Source organism: Bos grunniens, chromosome 11, assembly GCF_055505025.1.
Source record: "Bos grunniens cultivar Pamir isolate PY7600 chromosome 11, Bosgru_T2T1.0, whole genome shotgun sequence".
Lineage (NCBI taxonomy): Eukaryota > Metazoa > Chordata > Mammalia > Artiodactyla > Bovidae > Bos > Bos grunniens.
Window position 1 is genome coordinate 33,979,559 of NC_141175.1, and position 22,791 is coordinate 34,002,349.

Genomic DNA, 22,791 nt, shown 5'->3' on the forward strand with positions numbered 1-22,791 from the left:
GAATTCTGCATTTCAGTTTTGTTATTATTTTTCATCCTGCATGCATATTTTTCACTGGGGATGGAAGGCTATAGTTAGCTTCTAATTCCCTCTTTGCTCTCCTTAACCACAAATTCCAAGTTGCTATTTTTGTTGATTTAAGTCACAACTTACTAAAAATCATCATATATCTTACTACCAATATTTATCTACATTCAGCATTGTTTTTCTGATTTCTCTTTTTTTTTTTCTCTTAAATCCCATTACTCCCTTCTTTGTTCATTTATTTTCTTTCTGCAATGCATCTTTAAATAGTTCTTTTAGCAAAGGGCTTTCAAAGTCCTTAAATTCTGAAAACGTTATTATAGCATTCATGCTGTTGAAGGACAGTTTGGATGAGAATACAATTTTAAGTTCAAATTTATTTTTCTCAGCCACTTGAAGACATTCTGCTGTTATTTCTTAAAACCAGTGATTAATCTAGTATCATTTGGATTTCTTTTCCCCCCACTTCATGTACTATGTGGACTTTTAGTTCCCCAACTAGGGATGAAATCCAGTTCAGTTCAGTTCAGTTCAGTTCAGTTGCTCAGTCGTGTCTGACTCTTTGCGACCCCATGGACTGCAGCACGCCACACCTTCCTGTCCATCACCAACTCCTGGAGTTTACCTAAACTCATGTCCACTGAGCCAGTGATACCATCCAATGATCTCATCCTCTGTTGTCCCCATCTCCTCCCGCCTTCAATCTTTCCCAGCATCAGGATCTTTTCAAATGAGTCAGTTCTTCGCATCAGGTGTCAAAGTATTGGAGTTTCAGCTTCAGCATCAGTCCTTCCAGGCCCCTTGCATTGGAAGTGCAGAGTCTTACCACTGGACTGTCAGGGAAGTCCCTGGATTCTTTACATTTTCTTTTTAAATTTTCTTTCCTTCTTTATTTTTGGTTGTATTGAGTCTTCATTGCTGCGTGTGGTCTTTATGTAGTTGTGGCATGGCTTCTCTTGTTGAGGAGCATGCACTTTAAGATTTTGAGAACTTTTTTCTTAATCACACTTTTTATTAGTATTTTCTCTATACATGTCTACCTCTACATTGGCTTTTTGCAATTTTGTAGGATTTGTTTTTTTTTTCCCCTTTCCTTTTTTTGTTTTGTTTTTCTTATTGTTCTTTTCTTGGCGTAGTTATTCTTTACTATATTTAAATCTTTTAAAATACTTCTATTTAACTCTGCATTTCTGTTTTTTTTCTTTTTTTCCCCCACCATGTTGGTGTGTTTTCTTTCTTTGCTTTATTCCTCAGCTGGCTCTCTGCTTTGGTCTTGTTTTCTGTTTCATGTTTCAGTTAGTGTTGTTTTTCATTGGTTGGTATTATTTTTTATTTCCTTTGTTCACCAGGTCACTCTCTGTACTCTTCTTTGGACTGTTTTGGTTTTGTTTGTGTGTGTGTATATATTTCTTTGCTTTTGTTACTATTCAACTGCTATTGCATTTGCCATTTGTCTAGGGTTCTTTTTTTTTTCCTAGTTTTTTGTTTTTTATTTGTTAGTTTTAATCCTCTTTATCCCCTTGATAAATGGCTTGTGGGATCTTGGTTCCCTGATTGTAGATCAGGCCTGAGAATCTGAGGAAGCACTGAGTCCAGGACACTAGACTGCCAGAGAACCCCTGATCCTAGAGTAGTAATTAGTGAGAACTCCCTCGAAGGCCTCTACCTGCATCCAAGACCCAACATCACCCAATGGTCAGCAGCACCCAGCACAGGACGCCTCACCCAAACAACAAGCAAGACAAGAACACAAACCCAACCATCAATGACAGATTTCCCACAGACACCCTAATACCTACCACCTCACACAATCCTGCCCATCAGCGGGGAGGAAAGCTCACCTCCTCCCACCAGAATGCAGGCACAAGTCCCTCCCTACACAAAGCCTACACAAACCACTGGACTAACATCACCAACAGACGGCAGAGACCAAGAACAAAAGGGACTAAGACCCCACAGCCTGGGGAAGGATGACCTCAAACACAGTAAGATAAAATGGAAAGACAGAGAAATATTGTATACATGAAGGAACAAGGTAAAAACCCACAAGACCAAATAAATGAAGAGGAAATAGGCAAATGACCTTCAAAAGAATTTAGAGTAATGATAATAAAGATGACCAAAATCTTGAAAATAGAATGAAGAAAATGCAAGAACCATTTTAACATATTTAAGAAGGACCTAGAAGAAATAACAAATAAACAAACAATGCCAAATAATGCAATTACTGAAATTTAAAATACTCTAGAAGGAATCAGTAGCAGAATAACTGAGGTAGAAGAACAGATACGTGAACTGGAAGATACAATGGTGGAAATAATTGCTAAACAGCAGAATAAAGAAAAAAGAATGAAAAGAATTGAGGATAGTCTCAGAGACCTCTGGGACAATATTAAATGCACCAGCATTTGAATTATAGGGGTCCCAGAAAAAGCAAAAGAGAATCAGAAAATTTTTGAAGAGATTATAGTTGAAAACTTCCCTAATATGGGAAAGGAAATAGTCAATCAAGTCCAAGAAATGCAGAGAGTCCTATACAGAATAAACTCAAGGAGAACCACACTGAGACACATATTAATCAAACTGACAAAAATTAAACACAAAGAAAAAAATACTGAGAGCAGCAAAGGAAAAACAAGTAACATACAAGGGAAACCCCATACAGTTAACAGCAGACCTTTCAACAGAAACTTTGCAGACCAGAGGGAATGGCAGGATGTATTTAAAGTAAAGAAAGGGGAAAAATCTACAGCCAAGATTACTCTGCCCAGCAGAGTCTCAAAATTGATGGAGACATCAAAGACTGTACAAACAAAGAAAAGTTAAGAAAATTTAGCATCACCAAACGAGCTTTACAACAAATGCTAAAATGACTTCTATAGGCTGGAAACATAAGAAAAGGAAAAGACCTATAAAAACAAACCAAAAACAATTAAGAAAATCCCAACAGGAACATATATATCAATAATTACTTTAAATATAAATGGATTAAACTCTCCTACTAAAAGACAGACTGGCTGACTGGATATAAAAACAAACAAAAACATATATGCTGTCTATAGACACTTATCTCTTGATGCTGGGTTCCAGGAAAATTTCTTGCCCTGATCTTTCAGTTCAATAATCTGTTCTTTAGCTATATCCAGTTTGCTCTGCAGCCCATCTAGTGAGTTTGTTCAACAACTGTATTCTTCATTTTCATTATTATTTACAGTTTCATAACTTCTACTTCTTGTATTAAGCATGAAAGTCTATCCTTGGTCCTCTAAGGAAATTAGACTGACCTATTTTTAAAGTTTCTTTCTGACTGTTCTAACCCACAGGGTGTAGGTCTGCTGTTTATATTTCACTGTGCTAAGCTCCCTCTGGGTTTTCACGACCATGTAAACATCTCCCATGGGACTGTTCACTTGCCATCTTAGCCAATAGTGGCCTCCTTGCTGGGGGCCTCATGTTGAATCTTTTCTGACAAAATCAGCAGAGAGCTTCAGGGTCTCAGTGGTAGTGATGACCTCAAACAGGCACTGTTAAGCAGTTCCTTTCTGCAACTTCTCCTTTACATACACTCCTTCACTTAAAAATGTTTTATGGCTTCAGGTCAGGAACATTTCTTTTCAATCTTCAAAGATAATTTATTAAACTTAATTTTTTATCATTTCTATGGGCTTGGTACAGAGGGTAAGTGGGAAAATGTGTTTGGTCACCACCTTGAAATTGGGTTTCTTACTTCTTTACATATAACTTCTATGCATTCTCTTTAGCCTCCTTCTGGAACCGTTATTAGATGGCACTCCTCAATCTATCTTCCATGTCTTTTTTTTTTTTTTTTCCTATTACTGTGTCCTTCCGTCATGTATTTAAGAACAATTTTCTGCTCTAGTATCCAGCTCACAAATCTTCTCTTACATTACAGGCACTGATGATCAGCCCACTTAATGAATTTCTTATTTTGACAATCAAACTTTTAAATTCCAGAATCAAAACTTAGTTATTTTTGGTAGATAAAATAGCTTGGAACTTCTCTGGTGGCCCAGTGGTTGAGGCAGGGGACACAGGTTCAATCCCTGGTCTAGGAAGATCCAACATGTCACAGAGCAACTGAGCCTGAGAGCCTCCAGCCTGCAGCTAGAGACCATATGCTACAGCTACTAAAGCCTACACACGTAGAGCCCACGCTCCTTAACGAGAGAAGCCACCTCTCTGAGAAGCCCAAGTACCACAGTGAGGAATAGCCCCTGCTCACCACAACTAGAAAAAACCTGCTCCAGCAACAAAGACCCAATACAGTCAAAAATAGTTAATTTTTAAAAAACTGTTCACATCTCTCCAAGAGTTCAACTACACAATTTTAAAATCTAGTTCCACTTGTTCTATGAATTCTATGTCCAAAATAAACGCTTCTGTGATCTCCTTTGCATAGCTGTTTCTGGTGATTTTTAATGAAGTGCTCATCTTTGTAGTCAAGGCTCCTTGTTGAGACCATCTATCCTATCTGTGCTCATGCTTACTTGAAAGGGAGAAGCAGGACTTGTTTTCAGTGAGAGTGAAGGAAGGGACAGAAGGTGCCAACCTCGTGGAAAAGCTCTGTAGCTAGTCTTATGAACACAGGATCCCTATTCTCCAAGAAGTCACCAAGCACCTCTGCCCGTCCAACCCCAGTTCCTATGTACACTACATCTGCCTGAGACACCCGTATCACCAGGCTATACTACCAGAGTCACTCTGTCACTTGCTCTGAGCCCCTCTCAGCTGCCCATATCAACTATTTCCAAGCAAGAACACCCTAAATGCTATTCCTATCCTGAGGAGCAATACTTTCCTGCCCTTGTTTCTCACTTATGAGACTATATCTAGGTAGAATAAAAAGTAATTAGTTCACATACGGCTTCTGAAACATGCTGATAAATTATAACCTCTTGACCCATAAAAAAGGAACCACTGCTATTTCAACTGGCTCAATAAGAGCTGAGGTTGGAGTTGTGTAATGAAAAGGAGAACTTGGCTTGAGTAGCAAACAGTTTCCTTTTCTGGAAAAAAAAATTATACAGATTTGCTGGCATTCAACATCAACAGACTGACATTCCTATGTGCACCACAACAGCCAATATAGTATTTATGGTTCCATACACATCAACCCTGGGGCTGGGAGGGGTACCCTTGAAGTACCAACAATTGCTATGTTACGCATAAATAAGTTATAACACGCTTCTGGACTCAGGAATCCCACTATTAAAACTATACCATAGAAAAACTCTCTGGGCTGCATGAGATGACCTGTGTACCAGAAAACCTACTAAAGCTTTGTTTGGAAAAGTAGAAACAAGTTGAATGTCAGGCAATAAGAGAATAAATTAAATGTGGTAATATTAAGAGAACTGAATTTTATATGGCATTGAAAATAACCATATCAGTATGGAGATCATTTTATAAACAATGTAGGTGAACAAAAGAAGCTACAGGATGATGCTATTCTGACAAAGTCAATATACAGAATCTAGAAAAATGGTACTGGAGAATTTATTTACAGGGCAGCAGTGGAGAAACAGGCATAGAGAATAGATTTACGGACATGGGGAGAGGGGAGGAGAGGCTGAGATGTATGGAAAGAGTAGCATGGAAACTTACATTACCATATGTAAAATAGATAGCCAATGGGAATTTGCTGTATGACTCAGGAAACTCAAACAGGGGCTCTGTATCAATCTAGAGGGGTGGGATGGGGAGGGAGATGGGAGGGAGGTTCAAAAGGGAGGGGATATATGTATACCTATAGCTGATTCATGTTCAGGTTTGACAGAAAACAACAAAATTCTCTAAAGCAATTATCCTTCAATAAAAAATAAAAAATGAGAAATAATGCTATATGTTTTAATGGTCACACACATGTGTAATAAAAATACAAAAATATGAATGGAAGTGTTAAGCACTAAATTCAAAGCAGAGGATATTTCTGAGGAAGGATGAAGATGAATATATATTATGGACCTCTTTCCATATCTGAACATACAGATCTAGCTCAGTTATTTTGACTGCTACACAGAATTCCACAGCTATAATTATATATATATATAATCACACACACACATATACACATATATACACCATAATAAATTTCACCATTTCACTACTGTTGGATATTTTGGTCATCTCTTCATCCCTAAACCCTGATATACCTGGTGCAAGGGTCTTCGTGGGAGAATTCCTATATGGAGAATTGCTGGGTCAAAGGTTATATGCATTTAAAATTTTATCTTTCACATGTTGTAACAGTTCATACTTCTACCAAGTCCTCTCCTCCACATTCTTGCCAAAATTGGACATTATCAATCTCTCACACTTTCTGCAAGTCAAGGAAGACAAAATGAACATTCTCATGATCAAAAGTAGTTTAAAAACTGGAACAAGTGGGAGATGCCAACTTTATAAAGTTCTTTAACAAACGCTTGGGGTATGCAGGCTAGCAACATACTAAGGACTTACAAGCTAATAGAATCTACAGACAAGTGAACAGATAATTACAACAGCGTAAGTACCTTCTATTCAGTGTGTCACAGCAGAGCAAGAAAAGACACATAAATCAACTTGGGGTTCAGGAAAAGAGGCAATGGCTGAGCGGAATCTCAGAGGCTGAACAGAAGTTGGCAAGGGAAATTGGGGAGGATGAGGAAGAGAGGAGACAAACGTAGCTAGAACAACAGATTCAAAGATATAAAAGTAAGAAAATATGGTAGAATAAGAATTGGAAATAGTTCAACACTGTCACAGTGCTATCTGTGAGCTACAGCTGAAAGTCCCAGTCCAAAGACACAACTAAAGAAGCTTTCAGAACTTTACTCCATTAACAAAAGACAAAACCCCAGTGTGCTATAAATCATGTCTGATTTAGATGCTGCTTCTAGCATATACAGAACCGACAGCTCTCTGACTCGCGTGCAGTAATAGACTGCATGTCTGGGTAGGATGAGGAAGGAGAACTATGACCAATACTTCAGGTTTGGGCAAACAAAAGGTCTAGTCAGCTAAGACAAAAAAGGGGCAGCACACAAGTGTACTATGGGAAAAGTTTCATAGGCATCCGGAGTCCTGCGAAAGGGAGGGTGGAGGTTAGAGAAGGCATGAAGGTCAGAAAACCAGTAAGACCCACTGTGTGCTTCTTCGTATGGCAGCACTTTCTGCAACCTGAAGCGGAACAGGTACTAGAAATGCTTATGGAATGATTATCAGGGCAGAAAGTTCTTTGCCTGACTGAGACAGCCCCCTGACACCTGGGCACACAATATCTCCAACGGGTGTCACAGACAATGCCATAGGTGAAGGCAGGAACAGAACCAGAAGTCAATTAACATCATACGTGATACAGATGCTCCATAGCCGAGAACCAAGGACTATCACCACTATTAAAATAGTAGCTCTGAAACGGTGTTTCCCAACATTATCTGAAGATTTAAAAATTCCTATGGTATTTATTTAAAAATAAAACAGATTCCTCTGCCTCAACCCAGACCTACTAAGTTAAAATTCCCAAGGGCAGAGACATAGTACTCTGTATATTTAAAACAAGTTGCCCAGCTGATTCTTTTTCAGGCAATTTTGGGAAGTGCCGATCCAGAAATTCTTGCCAAAACAAAGGTTAAAAAAATAAAGGTATAACTATTGGGAAATGATTATGTTACTGTTTCCCATAGGCAATATAGTTAGCTACTTAGAAGTCTAAGAAAATTGTGGCTTCCCTCGTGGCTCAGTGGTAGAGAATTTGCCTGCCAATACAGGAGACAAGAGTTTGATCCCTGGTCAGGGAAGATCCCACATGCTGCACAGCAACTAAGCCCGTGTGCTACAACTACTGAGCCTGTGCTCTAGAGCCCACACGCAGCAACTCCTGAAGCCCGCACACCCAAGGGCCCATGCTCTGCAACAAGAGAAGCTATTGCAACGAGAAGCCCATGCACCGCCACGAGAGAGCAGCCCCTGCTCACCGCAACTAGAGAAAAGCCCGGGCAGGAACGAAAACCCAGCACAGCCAAAAATAAATACGTAAAATTTTTTAAAAAAGAAAATTGACTGAAAAAATTATTAGGATCATGTGTTGACAGAAAAGCTAGTGAGACTTCAAGACAGAAACGTCTATAGGACCACTGAATACAGGAGTCTTAACCTGGACCAGAAGCCTGGGCTGGAATTCAGAACTGCAAAAATCTGTAAGTGCTGGAGGGTGGGTGCGGAGGGTCATCTAAAACCCGGAACTATGTGAAAACACTCAGAGGTCGCAGCAAGAGAAGAAAAGACAGCTCACTGAATCACTGTGTTGTGCAACTGAAACAAATATAATACTGTAAATCAACGATACTTCAATTAAAAAAAAAAAGAAAAGCAGCTCAGGAGAGAATGCTGCACAGAATATGGGTTCCTTTTCATGGTGCAACCCATGAAAATATGAGTTTATTGTAGATAATCCAAGTTTCATAATTGGACATTTTGTAATCATTAAGCAGAGATAAAAGGTGATAAATATACAATACACATGTATTAAGTGTATTTAGAGAAACAGTTCTACCATAAATCTGTATCTACAGATCTCAGAATGTATTAGACACACTGGCAATCATCACTGATGCTGCTGCTGCTGCTAAGTCGATCTGAGTTAATGCAGAAACAGAGCAACAATTCACACTGTTGTGTCCTACAGATTCCTCTAATTCTCTCTACACATGGAAGCAGGATACACATTCTTCAGTTCGGCTCTGGTGGCCACTTGTAAGAATCAAAAGAGATCTAACGCTGGAGAAAGGGCTGCGGGTGAGATGACTGCCAGAGGAAACTGCTCACTTGAAGAACTGCTTGGTTTCGGTTAAGTCATACATTTCTTTGCAATGGAAAACCTCCCTGTCATTTCTGTTCTAAAAATAATCAGGCTAGTTGAAAAACACCCTTATTATTTCATAAACTACACACCAATACTTTCTTGAATAAGTATCCATCTTTCTAAACACGTGGGTCCATTTCGTGTTCTGCATTCAAACTCAGCACTTCTGCAGCTATAAGTGGGTTTAAGGATACACAGTGCATCCAAATATCAGAGTAGATTGGGGCAACGTTCAGATGCTACGAAGAGCAATATGTAAAACATCCCACTCAACCCACTGAAATTGCTGATACATGCTGTCAGGATACCTCTAGCCTATTCCTTTTACCTCTTGGAGGGCCCAAGAAATTCATAATTTCAGAAGGAAGCCCACGGTCAATGAAGCAGCCAGTGTAGCTGCCATCAGGAGAACTTCAGGTCACATTTCCCCAGGTCTTCACACCACCATGAAAGGGAATAAAGCCAGAAACCCATAACAGTCTCTTCTGATCCTTTGTATTTCTGCATCGTCTGTTGTAACCTCGCCTTCTTCAGTTCTAATTTTGTTGCTTTGATTCTTCTCTTTTTTACTTGACAAGTCTGGCTAAAGGTCTGTCACTTTTGTTTACCTTCTCAAAGAACCAGCTTTCAGTTTTATTCATTTTTACTATTGTTTCTTTCATTTCTTTTTCATTTATTTCCACTCTGATCTTTTTAATTTCCTTCTTTCTGCGAACTCTGGGGTTTTTTTGTTCTTCTTTTCCCAGTTGTCTTAGATGTAAAGTTAGGTTGTCTATTCAGTGTTTTTCCTGTTTCTTGATGTAGGATTGAATTGCTATAAACCTGCCTCTCGGAACTGCTTGTGCTGGGCCATGTGACCCAGCAATTCCACTACTAGGCATATACCCTGAGGAAACCAAAATTGAAAAAGACACATGCACCCCAGTGTTCACTGCAGCACTATTTGCAATAGCTAGAACATGGAAGCAATCTAAATGTACATCAACAGATGAATGGATAAAGAAGCTGTGGTACATATACACAGTGGAATATTACTCAGCCATAAAAGGAATGCATTTGAATCAGTTCTAATGAGGTGGATGAATCTGAGCCTATTATACAGAGTGAAGTAAGTCAGAAAGAGAAAACCAAATATTGTATACTAATGCACATATACGGAATCTAGAAAGATGGTACTGATGAAATTATTTGCAGGGCAGCAATGGAGACACAGACACAGAGAACAGACTTATGAATGGCGGGGAGGAAGGACAGGGTGGGATGCATGGAGACAGTAACATGGCAACACGCATAACCATATGTAAAATAGAGAGCCAATGGGAATTTGCTGTATGACTCAGGAAACTCAAAGTGGGGCTCTGTAACAACTGGCAGAGGTAGAATGGGGAGGGAGATGGGGGGAAGGAAGGTTCAAAAGGGAGGGGACCAATATGTACCTATGACTGATCATACTGATGTTTGGCAGAAACCAACACAATACTGTAAAACAATTATCCCTCAATTAAAAATAAATAAAATCTTTTAAACTGCATAAGAAAGAAAAAAAAAAAAAGATGGGAACCCAGAGGTCTATGTGCTCCTGGCAAGACCCTCTCCCAACAATACTCTCATCAGCAGCACCATGATCTGCCTAGGAGATGGGCTAATTTCAGTACAACTTTTATCACAGGTTACACCTGTTTCATAAGAGACTGGAGTCTCCCACTTGGACTTTGATTTTGTAAGGTTCTGCACAGCCTCACAAGACCCCATCTCCTACTAACCCTCCACTCTCAAATCCTTCAACTTGTCTGCAAGTCTACCATCAGCAAAACCCCTTCTCTGTCTGAGGATCCTCTCCTCTGAGTCTTACATTCACCTTCTTGCTCTACTAGGAAACCTGGCTTTCCCTGAAGGCTTGGCTTCCTCTGCAGCTATTCAAGTGGCAGCCGCTTTTTCTCTCACATCCCTCAAACAGCTGGATCTCCAGTGGGGGTGTGGGGGAGATGTCCTCCTAGAACCCGATAGCTATTCTCAGATTTTCTCCCCTTTCCCTTAAAACCCTACTTTTGAATTTCATGTGATCATGACATGAATTTCATGTCACCAAAGCCCTAAATATCCCTCTCTAGTGGAGTTCAATATTACTGCCATAATTCTTACTCATTTCAACATCCACATAGTTGACCTTTTCCAAACACTACTGTGGTTGATTGAATGGTGAACCCCTCAAAAGATATGCCCAAATCCTAACCTCTGGAACCTGAGAATAAGCACCCTATATGTCAGAAGAGCAAATATTACCTTCTACGGAAAATAGGTAACTGAGTTAAAGATCTGGGAAGGAAGTATTTATCCTGGATTATCTGGGTGGGCCCTAAATGCAATTACATGTATCCTTATGAGATAGACAAACAGAGAAGAAAGAGAAGAGGAGGCAGTCATGTGACCAAGGAGTGAGGCAGCTACAAGTCAAGGAATGACAACAGCCACAAAAGTGGAAGAGACAAAGAATGGCATGATGGTTAATTCTGTGTGCCAGCTCATCTATGCTACAGCGTGCCAAGACATGCAAACAAACAGTATTTTGAGTGCTCCTATAAAGGGTGTTTTTGGATGAGATTAACACACAGATTGGTATACTGAGTAAAGCAGATTTCTCTAATGTGGGTGGGCCTCATCCAATCGGTTGAAGACCTGAACAGAATAAAATGTCTGACCCTCCTTCAAGTAAGAGAGAATTCTTTTGAACTGGGACACTGGTTTTCTGGCTTTTGGACTTGAATGGAAACATCTGTTCTTCCTGGGTCTCATGCCTGCAGGCCTTTCAGACACAGATCTACATTATCAGTTCTGGTTCTCACATCTTCAGACCCAAGCTGGAACTACATCCTTGGCTCTCCTGGGTTCTTGGCTTTCTGCCTCTTCCCACAGATTTGGGGGCTTGTCAGCTTCTATTGTTGCATGAGCCAATTCCTTATAATAAATCACTTCTTATATAAATGTAAACCCGATTGATTCTATTTCTCTGGAGAACCCTAACACAAATGAATTCTTCCCTGGAGCCTCCACAGGGAGTGTCGCCCTGCTCACATCTTGATTTCAAACTGTGGTGTCAATGGACAGAGAACAGACTCATGGTTGCCAAGGAGGAGGTGAGGGAGGGATGGACTGTGAGTTTGGGGTTAGTAGATGCAAACTATTACATACAGAAGGGATAAACAACAAGGTCCTACTGTATGGCATAGAGAACTATATTCAATTTGTTGTTGTCATTTAGTCACTAAGTCGTTTCTGACTCTTGTGACCCCATGGACTGTAGCCCACCACGGACAGGGGATTTCCCAGGCAAGAATATTGGAGTGGGTGGCCATTTCCATCTCCATTCTGCCATTTCCTTCTCAACCCAAGGATTGAACACACATCTCCTGCATTGGCAGGCAGATTCTTTAATGCTATGTCACCAAGGAAGCTCTAATTATAGTCAATATTCTATATTGACTGATATTCTATATCAGTCAATTATTCACTGATAAACCACAGTGAAAAAGATCATGAAAAAGAATGTACATGTGTATGTGTGTGTGTGTATATATATATATATATATATATATATAAAAAACTGAATCACTTTGATCTACAGTGGAAATTAACACAGCATTGTAAATCCACTACACTTCAATAAAATAAACTTTAAAATAAAATAAAAGATCGTGGTGTCCAGAATTGTGACAGAATAAATTTCTGTTTTAAGCCACCATGTCTGTGGTAATTTGTTACAGCAACTTTAAGAAACCTATACACTGGTCTTCCCTGAACTCTCCTACAACAACCTGTCCTCCACTCTGCATCAGCCACCAGTTTCAAGTCTTGTTCTAGAACACTGTATTACCAATTGTCATATATTATCTAAAACCTTGAGTCAAGCACCCTGCTCTCACGCCAACTTCTATCTTTCTAGCTCACTCCTTCCAGTGTTCTGCCTCCAGCAAAACTTCAACACCAGTGGGACCTAAACGTCATTGAACCTACCACCTTCACCCCATCCCTCATCTTCCTCACGGTCTCATTTCTCTCATTAGCCAACCTGCACACCACTGCCCATTATTACAGTAACTTCTTTGCATACTCTCCAGCCTCTCTCACCAGCTCTCTTCCTTTGTCATACTCTTTTTTTAAAACACCAACTCTACCTACTCTGCTTCTCACACACTGGAGGGGGCGGAAGTAAAATACACAACTACACCAACTGGTCTGACTTTGAATTCATAACCACCAACCTCAAGTTAGTCATTCCAATCTCAGCTCAAATGTCACTTCTTAAGAAAAACTTTCCCTGACCAATTTTTAACAGCTTTATTGAGATACATACTTCACATATCATAAAACTCACCTTTTTAAAGTCACAATTCAGTGGTTTTTAAACTATATTAAAAAGTTGTTAACCAAAACTAATATCTCATTTTAGATCTTTTTTTCACCCTTAAAAGAAACTCAGTACTCTTTTCCCCCACTCCACTAACCTACCTTGTCTCTACACATTTGCCTATCATGGACATTTCATATAAATGGAATCATACCCTGTGTGCCATCTTATGTTTGGCTGCTCTCACTTACATATTTTCAAGGGTTCTTCCCTTGAAAGCATGCATCAGCACTTCATTACTTTTTGTTGCCTAGTAATATTCCACTATGTTGCCATAACACATTTTGATTATCTGTTCATCAGTTGGCAGACATTTGGGTCTATTTCCACTTTTTAGGTATTTTGAATGCTGTCTCTATGAACATTCATGTACAAGCTTTTGTGTGGACAGAGTATCTCCAATTCTCAAAAGAGAATTCTCAAGTTTCACCTAGGAGTGCAATTGTCAGCTCAATGGCAACTATTTAACATTTTGTTGTTGTTCAGTCACTAAGTCATGTCCAACTCTTTGCGACCCCATGGACTGCAGCGCACCAGGCCTCCCTGTCCATCACTATCTCCCTGAGTTTCCTCAAACTCATGTCCATTGAGTCCGTGATGCCATCCAACCATCTCATCCTCTGTCACCCACTTCTCCTCTTGTCCTCAATCTTCCCCAGCATCAGAGTCTTTTCCAATGAGTCGGCTCTTCGCATCAGGTGGCCAAAGGATTGGAGCTTCAGTACCAGTCCTTCCGATGAATATTCAGGGTTGATTTCCTTTAGGATGGACTGGTTTGCTCTCCTTGCAGTCAACACGGAGTGAAGCCACAGTGTGCAAGTTTCAGCAGTTTCTCTGAGGAGCAGGGGGCATTGGCCTAAGGGACTAGATTTTGTACCAGTTTTCTTCACCTGTGTATCTCACCTCTTTCTATAACTTGCTATAAGTGAGGATACTGCTTTATGCCTTTAAAAAATACTCCTCCTGGGATGTCCCCTGTGGGCCAGTGATTAGGGGTCTACTCTTCCGCTGCAAAGAGCATGGGTCTGATCTCTGGTCAGGGATCCAGGATCCCACACGTCAAGTGGTACAACCAAAAAAATAAATAATAAAGATCAAAAAAAAAGTAAAAAATAGTCTTCCTGCCTAGTTTTGTACTATGTACAAAGTAGCTGTTGAACTATGACATGTAACTATTTAGAACTAAACAGGGGCATGGCCAAGAAACATACCTCCTCCTCCATGAAGACATACTATCTTTTAGAATTTTAGAGATGGGAGGCGGGGTATACTGACCACATGAAAATGAAATCTGCTTCTGACAAAAGTCAATAGTATTAATTGTTTCAAGTCTATAACAACATAAGCTTCTCTAACTGCTTCAAGTAAATGGTTTAATATCATCACTGCCCAAACAACTACACTGGACATATATGAGTTGCCCATTAACATTTACTCAAAAAAAAAAAAGCAATCATAGTAATAGAGGTTGTTAAATCCAATACTTTGTCATTTATAGGTTTTCAAGTATAGGATAACTTTGTTCTGAGGTGGAGTCTGCCATCTGGTGGGAAGAAAGGTGAAATTTCCATATCCATACATAACTACCTCTACCAAGACATTCTACCAAGAAACTGTACTGCGGTATAAGTATACTTTGTACACAAACACATACTCCCTACCGTGAACTGATGAGCACATGGGAATTGGTCACGACCACATGGAAATTGGTCAAATTTCTCCTGGTAAAGTGAAGACCAGAATGCACAGAGATCAGAATGTAAGGAGGGGCAGGGGAAGGCAAGGAGTGGGAGCAGGCTTGTTTATCTCCATCCTCCTTGCATATCAGGAAAGGATTTAGAGTTTCAGTTTGGGAAGATGAAGAAGTCCCAGAGATGGATGGCAGTGATGGCTGCACAACAATATGAATAAACTTAATGCCGCCAAACTGTACTAATTTAGTAGAAAAACTTGATAGTCTCCTTGGCTGAATGGAAATCCTTGTTCAGACTGTAAGGCTTTATCCTCTGGGTGGCAGACTGTATTTTCCAAACATAACTGCAGTGATCTCTCCTGCCACCCAGGCTCCACTGTGATGAATTTTATCACCACCCCACCATCATCAGAGATGAAGTCCCTTCTCTCCAGCCTTAGCAACTGTGACTAGCAGAATATGGTGGAGTATTATGATATAACTTCACAGCCAGGTCAGACAAGGCCTTGCGGCTTTCCCCAGAGCTCCAGGCACGCTGGTACTCCAATTGCTTCCTGCAGGGATGTTCTCTCTTAAAACACAGTATCCACACCATGAAGCCACACTCAGAGGCCCACAGAGATGGCTCCTGTCAATCATCCCAGCCTTATGATCTGAATGAGGATTTAAATGGTTAACTCAGTCACAGAGACTATCATATTTTCTATTAAATCATACTTTTAAAAGGAAAACTTTATTCAATTAACTACTCATCATATTAGTAGAATTTTTATTGCCATATTTAAATGATTCAGATTTGGAGGAAGATTCTTTTAAAGTATTCTAGATGTAGTGTTGTAGGTTTTTGGGTTTTTTTTTTATCACTGTTAAATGATCTTTACCCCAAACCTTCCCCATCTCTGCTGCTGCTGCTGCTAAGTCACTTCTTCGTGTCCAACTCTGTGCGACCCCATAGACGGCAGCCCACCAGGCTCCCCCATCCCTGGGATTCTCCAGGCAAGAATACTGGAGTGGGTTGCCATTTCCTTCTCCAATGCAGGAAAGTGCAAAGTGAAAGTGAAGTCGCTCAGTTGTGTCCGACTCTTAGCGACCCCATGGACTGCAGCCTACCAGGCTCCTCCATCCATGGGATTTTCTAGGCAAAAGTACTGGAGTGGGCTGCCATTGCCTCAGCTGATGGCAATTCCATCCTTATAACTGTTAAGGACAAAATCTTAGCATTTCCTTGGACTCCTTTCCTCTCACAAGCCACATTCAACCCATGAGACAGATTTATAAAATATATCTTAATTCAATTCTTTTTACTGCTACTAATTCTTTTTATCTCTATTGCTAATATCCTATCATGTCTTGTTTAATTACTGCAATTACCTCCCCAAAATGGCCTGCTTCTATCTTTTCCTTTCACTGTGCACTTTTTACATGGCATCCAGACTGATCATTTAAAAATATAAATCAATGCAAGCTATTTTTCTACTCAAAACTCTAAAGATTTCTTCTTTCACTTGTAGTAAAAGTCGAAGTCTTTATGATGGCCACCAAGGCCCTTGCTACCTCTTTGACCTCCTCTCCTACAACCCTCCCCTTGCTCTGTCCATTCTGTCTACTCTTTTTTTTGTTGTTGTTCCCTGAATTCAGGCACAGTCTTGCTCTACAGCCATGACACTGAAAACTCCTGCTCTTCCCAGATGTCTGCAGGCAAACATCTAAGACCGCTCAAATCTCATTTTGTCAACAAGGCCTCTAAGACTCTCCCCACTCCTACCCTTCATTCTTTTTTCTGATTTCTTGCTCATGTGAGAGTGTAAACTGGCAGACGGATTCTGATCCAGGCACCCAGCTTCCTTTCATCTAAGGACTCTGCCTCTGGGAACTAACAGAGATCCTTTCATTTGGGCAAATGTACAGAGGGAGTGGGAAGGGTAAAGAGAGAGAAACTGGAGAAGACACAATTGCTGCTAACTACCTTGACCCTGTGGTCATGTATGGATGTGAGAGTTGGACTATAAAGAAAGCTGAGCACAGAAGAATTGATGCTTTTGAACTGTGGTGTTGGAGAAGAGAGTCCCTTGGATTGCAAGGAGATCCAACCAGTCCATCTTAAAGATCAGTCCTGGATGTTCACTGGAAGGACTGATGCTGAAGCTGCAACTCCAATACTTTGGTCACCTGATGCGAGGAGCTGACTCGTTTGAAAAGACCCTGATGCTGGGAAAGATTGAAGGCGGGAGGAGAAGGGGATGACAGAGGATGAGATGGTTGGGTGGTATCACCGACTCAATAGACATGGGTTTGGGTGGATTCCGGGAGTTGGTGATGGACAGGGAGGCCTGGCGTGCTGGGGTTCATGGGGTCGCAAAGAGTCAGACACGAATGAGCAACTGAACTGAACTGAACCTTGACCCTAATATAGATCACTTCCAAACAAATTCCATTGGTAAGAACTAGTCCCACAGCCCATCTGGCTACAAGGAGGATGGGTTATATAATCTAGTTATATATCCAGGAGACATCACTTTGCCAACAAAGGTCCATCTAGCCAAAGCTATGGTTTTTCCAGTAGTCTATTCATGTATGGATGTGAAAGTTGGACTATAAAAAAAGCTGAGCACAGAAGAATTAATGCTTTTGAACTGTGGTGTTGGAGAAGACTTTTGGAGAGTCCTTTAGATTGCAAGGAGACCCAGTCAGTCAATCCTAAAGGAAATCAGTCCTGAATATTCACTAGAAGGACTGATGCTGAAGCTGAAACTCCAATACTTTGGCCACCTGATGTGAAGAAGTGACTCATTGGAAAAGACCCTGACGCTGGGAAAGATTGAAGGCAGGAGGAGAAGGGGATGACAGAGGATGAGATGGTTGGATGGCATCACCAACTCAATGGACATGGATTTGGGTGGACTCCAGGAGTTGGTGATGGACAGGGAGGCCTGGCGTGCTGCAGTGCATGGGGTTGCAAAGAGTCGGACACAACTGAGTGACTAAACTGGACTGATCCAGGAAGAAAAGGAAAGCATGGATACTGGTAAGTGCTTCTAATCTTTCTTCTGCTACACAGAGAACACACTCAAACCTCCCCCACTACCCAAAAGCAAACCTAAAGTCCCATTCAGTCAGGGCATTTAACTACAAGTGCAGGACCTCTGACTCTTGCACACTCTTCTTCATCAAGACCACGTGCAGTTCCTGAGGCTGCATCCTATGAACTGAACAAGCGTGTTATCTGCACCCGCCCTCCCTAGTCCCAACATACAATAAATAGCAGGGTAAGAGCAGAAGGTTCTTCTTCATCCAATATCCTCCTTGGTTCAAGTAGGCTCTGGCATGCCCTCCTAAGGGGCTGTAAAACCTTCACAACCCACCTCTTTCCAGAGCAAGTTCGGGGTCCTTAAATAGTTTTACATTTACAGCTCAAATAGTCAGGCTCATGGTTCCGTTGCCAATATAATTCCCTCAAAAACTTAGCAGGCCTTTGATCTATTTGTTTCTAGTCAGTTCCATGTGCCAGAAACCACACACAAAGTTCTTTCCCAGACATAATTCTCAATCCTGATTTATGTGTTTGCCTCCATGACTCTTGCTTTCAACTAACAGCAGCCACCTGGAGGCCAGATGAAACAATAGGTCAGCGGTTTCCGACTTTGGCTGCAAAACAGAATCACTTGGGGAAACTTTCAAAAGCAGCCTGTGTCCAGGTTCTGTGTATCCCGGAGCCAGTAAATCAGAAGCTATGCAGGTGGGAGCAAGATAATTCTGGTGAGAGCAGCAGTTCTGATGGACTTTCACCCTTCATCTGAGCTTGGCCACAGGACTGGGTCACTTTTTTTCAACTGAAATGTTTACTAGGTCTTTGATGCTCGAAGCCTCTCTCAACTCTTATCTCCTGCTCTCTAAAACAGTCTGCTTTTCCTTTCTCTGCCCCAACTCTCAGAACTTTCTCTATTCCCTTTCGTTTTTTTGGTTGAAAACTAGCCAATTCTTTCCTTAACTCCTCTCTTTCACATAATTCCTTAACAATAAGTCAACACACACTGTGACCTTTTCCAATGTTTGACCAAGAGTTAACCTGGCATGAGGTAGGTTTCCCAAGTTACCATGGATGACAAATTTACCAAACTGGTCACCTCTGCGGAACCTGCAAGTCCTTCCCATCCCCAAAGGCAGCATCCTCATCAGAGTGCTACCTGACTGCTAAGTCAGTGAAACAGATTTAAAGGTTTTGCTTTAACACAACTCCACTTCTAGTATCAACCACTGTAGCAAAAACTAAAACCTCAGTGGCTTAATACAAGGTTTCTTTCTTGCTCCCACGAGAGTCACACAAGCTGGCAGGATTCTTCTCACCCATTGTTCAAAGACCCAGTTTCCTTTCATTTTATATTTTCACCCTCTCTGGGTCCTAAAGAAATTCTCTTTATAGTTTTACCCTCTCTGGGTCCTTAAGAAATTTTATAGTTTCACCCTCTCTGGATCCTAAAGAAATTCTCTCCATTAAGCTGGTAAAGAAAATAGAAAAGGCATCCAGCTATCAACTGCCTTGTTCTGGAAAGACATGTATCACTCTAATCACATTCCCCTGGTAAGAGTTATTTACATGGTCCTTTTAGATACAGAGGGGCTGAAAAATGTAGTCTAGATGTGTGCCCAGCAAAAACAGGAAAACAGTGATGTTGGCAAGCCCTAGTGGTGTCTTTAACACCCCTTAAAATTTAAGCTCCATCAGGGTAGGGAGGGGAGAGTGAAAAAGCTGGCTTCAAACCCAACAGTCAAAAAACGAAGATCATGGCATCTGGTCCCATCACTTCATGCAAATAGATGGGGAAACAATGGAAACAGTGACAGACTATTTTTGGGGGCTCCAAAATCACTGCAGATGGTGACTGCAGCCATGAAATTAAAAGATGCTTGCTCCTTGGAAGAAAAGTTATGACCAACCTAGACAGCATATTAAAAAGCAGAGACATGACTTTGCCAACAAAGGTTCATCTAGTCAAAGCTATGGTTTTTCCAGTAGTCATGTATGGATGTGAGAGCTGGACTGTGAAGAAAGCTGAGCACCGAAGAATTGATGCTTTTGAACTGTGGTGTTGGAGACTCTTAAAGAGTCCCTTGGACAGCAAAAAGAACAAACCAGTCAATCCTAAAGGAAATCAGTCCTGAATATTCATTGGAAGGATTGATGCTGAAGCTGAAACTCTAATACTTTGGCCACCTAATGCAAAGAACTGACTCATTTGAAAAGACCCTGATGCTGGGAAAGATTGAAGCAGGTGGAGAAGGGGGAGACAGATGGCATCACCGACTCAATGGACGAGTTTGAGCAAGCTTTGGGAGTCAGTGATGGACAGGAAAGCCTGGCATGCTGTAGTCTATGGGGGGTCACAAAAAGTCGGACACGACTGAGCAACTGAACTGAACTGAGGGTAGGAGTCTTTGTCTGGTTTGTTCATAGATAGATCTCATAAGCCTTTTACACTGCCTGGAACATAGCAGATGCTCAAAAAATATCTTTTGAATAAATAATAAACGGACAGAATGAATCACAGGTATGGTACCATATGGCTTCTTTTCTATAATAAAGGTAAAAGAATGGATTGATGACTAAAAGAATAATGAAGTATACTGCATAGTTACTTACATAAAACATTAAACAGAACTTTCGGAAAAATAAAAATTCCAAGCACCAACAATATACATATCAAATCTACAACGGAATTCATGCACACTAAATTCATCTGTTATAAACATACAGAGAAACATTCATTCAAAATATTAATACAAATATAGTGGACAAACTTCAAAAAAATTACCACTAAACTGATTATATATTTTTTCTTAGGTGGAAACTTCTTTACCCAATTAGCCTCAAAATTCACCCATATCTTCCTCAAAGAACAAGAACATCGCACACAGAGCCCTAATCTTAAAAACAAGTCACACACATACACACACACACACACACACACTGCCAAAAGATCCTCCCAGGATGCATTTACCATCGTAATGCATCGTAATGCACATACTCATCAAAATTCAGAACTAATACATTTATGACACCAGCATCAAAATTATGTATGCTGATAACACTTGATTTTCTTGAAATCTTAAGTCACCACCACAAAAATGAATGAATAAACTAGAAAAAAAATAACAAAACTGAAATTTTTTAAAAATGGGTATAAGACTTACTTCACAAGAGTGTTGTGAGGATCAAACAGAAATTTAAAACTTCACATGTGATTTCTGTACTTTAGGTATGCTATAGATCAACTGGGTATGAAAAACTGCTTTGTAAATCATAAAGCAATATTCAAACAGTCACTGATGTTTAAGTAAATGTAAAATTCCCATTTCTACAAGGGTTAGAAATTAGCTAAATGAGCAAGTTTAAACCAAGGTGAAAAAGAAGATCCTCATCCTCCTAGCCCTGACATCTAGAAGGAGAATTTTCAGTAGATACACTCAGAGAATCCAATCATTCTGAGATAGCAAAGAGCTATCTCAGTGTAAAGAGTAAGACTCTAAACAAGAAACAGCCAAAAAATACTAAAAAGTCAATTAACAGCATGGGATACTTAAACTTGAAGAAAAAGTAACAATTTTAAAATCTATAAATTCTTTCTAGCCAATGAAAGAGAATAAACTATTGGGTTTTTTTTTTCCCCCTTTGCCTTTTTAAAAAATTTAAAATAATGTCTCCTCAACCAAAAAAATAAATTGGAATTTACAATACAACAAGACTCAGGATAGGAGATTCAGTTTAACAAAGTTTTATGGTTTAATTGTAACTGAAAAGCCATCTAATAAAAAAAATGATCTCTAACACATTATCAAAGATGTAGGAAATGAAGTACACACTTGATTAAAGTTTGCTCTTGGTTTTTAACTAATCCCTTATTTGCTTTTTTCTTGGTTGATTTTTAAGAAGGTTAACTAAAAGAAAAAAGACCTGCTCCCAGCCCCTAATAAATGAAGCTTTCTAATACTTAAAGTTTAGTACGATGCCCAGGCTAAAGAACCTAGGTCCACAATTATGACCCTAAATATTTTTCTACCTTTTAACAAACCAACCAACCAATCAACAAACAAGAACTAGAGGAAAAAGTTTTAAAACAAGGCTATAGCAACTGTTAGGAAATAAAAATATGGCATTTTTTAAAACTCTAGAAATAAACTGGAAGGAGGGAAGAAAAAAAATGACTGATGCTAAACTTGTTACATGATTTATAAACACTACACAGAAAAGTTAAACACTGACCTCCACCTAAATATTGTTATTTAAAAGACTACTTTTGAAAGTAGACATCAATGTGGCAACTGTAAAATACAGTATTTCCCCAATTTTCAAGAGGCAAAAATCTAACTTCATCTTATGCAGCTTTCTTTGCAACATTTAAATCCTATGAGCATGAATAAAATTTGCTTGCAAAAAAGAAATTTAAATCTTCCACATAACGCAGCTAGCTTCTTGTAGGAACTTATGTTAATGAGATAATTTAGAATGTGCACAAAGATTTCATCAAAAGCATGTGCACTGCAGCATTAACCCTAAATGCTCAAGAAAAGCACAAAATACACTCTGGAACATCTTTAATACGTACAACACAGATGTAAAAACAAAGCTCCATTTTGTGAAAGCAAATGTCTTGTCAAGGGAAGATGCTGGTGATATTTTATTTAATGTGAATACAAAGTTGCCAAATGTTAAAAAACAAACAAACAACAACAACTCTGCTCGTCAAATCAAGTGATGAAGCACAACGTATCTGCAAACCCCATCATAAAAGTCAGGGTTAATATTTGATG

General features: G+C 39.9%; 1 protein-coding gene across 21 annotated transcripts in view; it reads right to left on the bottom strand.

Annotated features, from left to right (window-relative positions):
- DTNB (dystrobrevin beta) overlaps positions 1-22,791 on the bottom strand; it is a 241,875-nt gene that overhangs the window by 127,489 nt on the left and 91,595 nt on the right. The window lies entirely within an intron of this gene.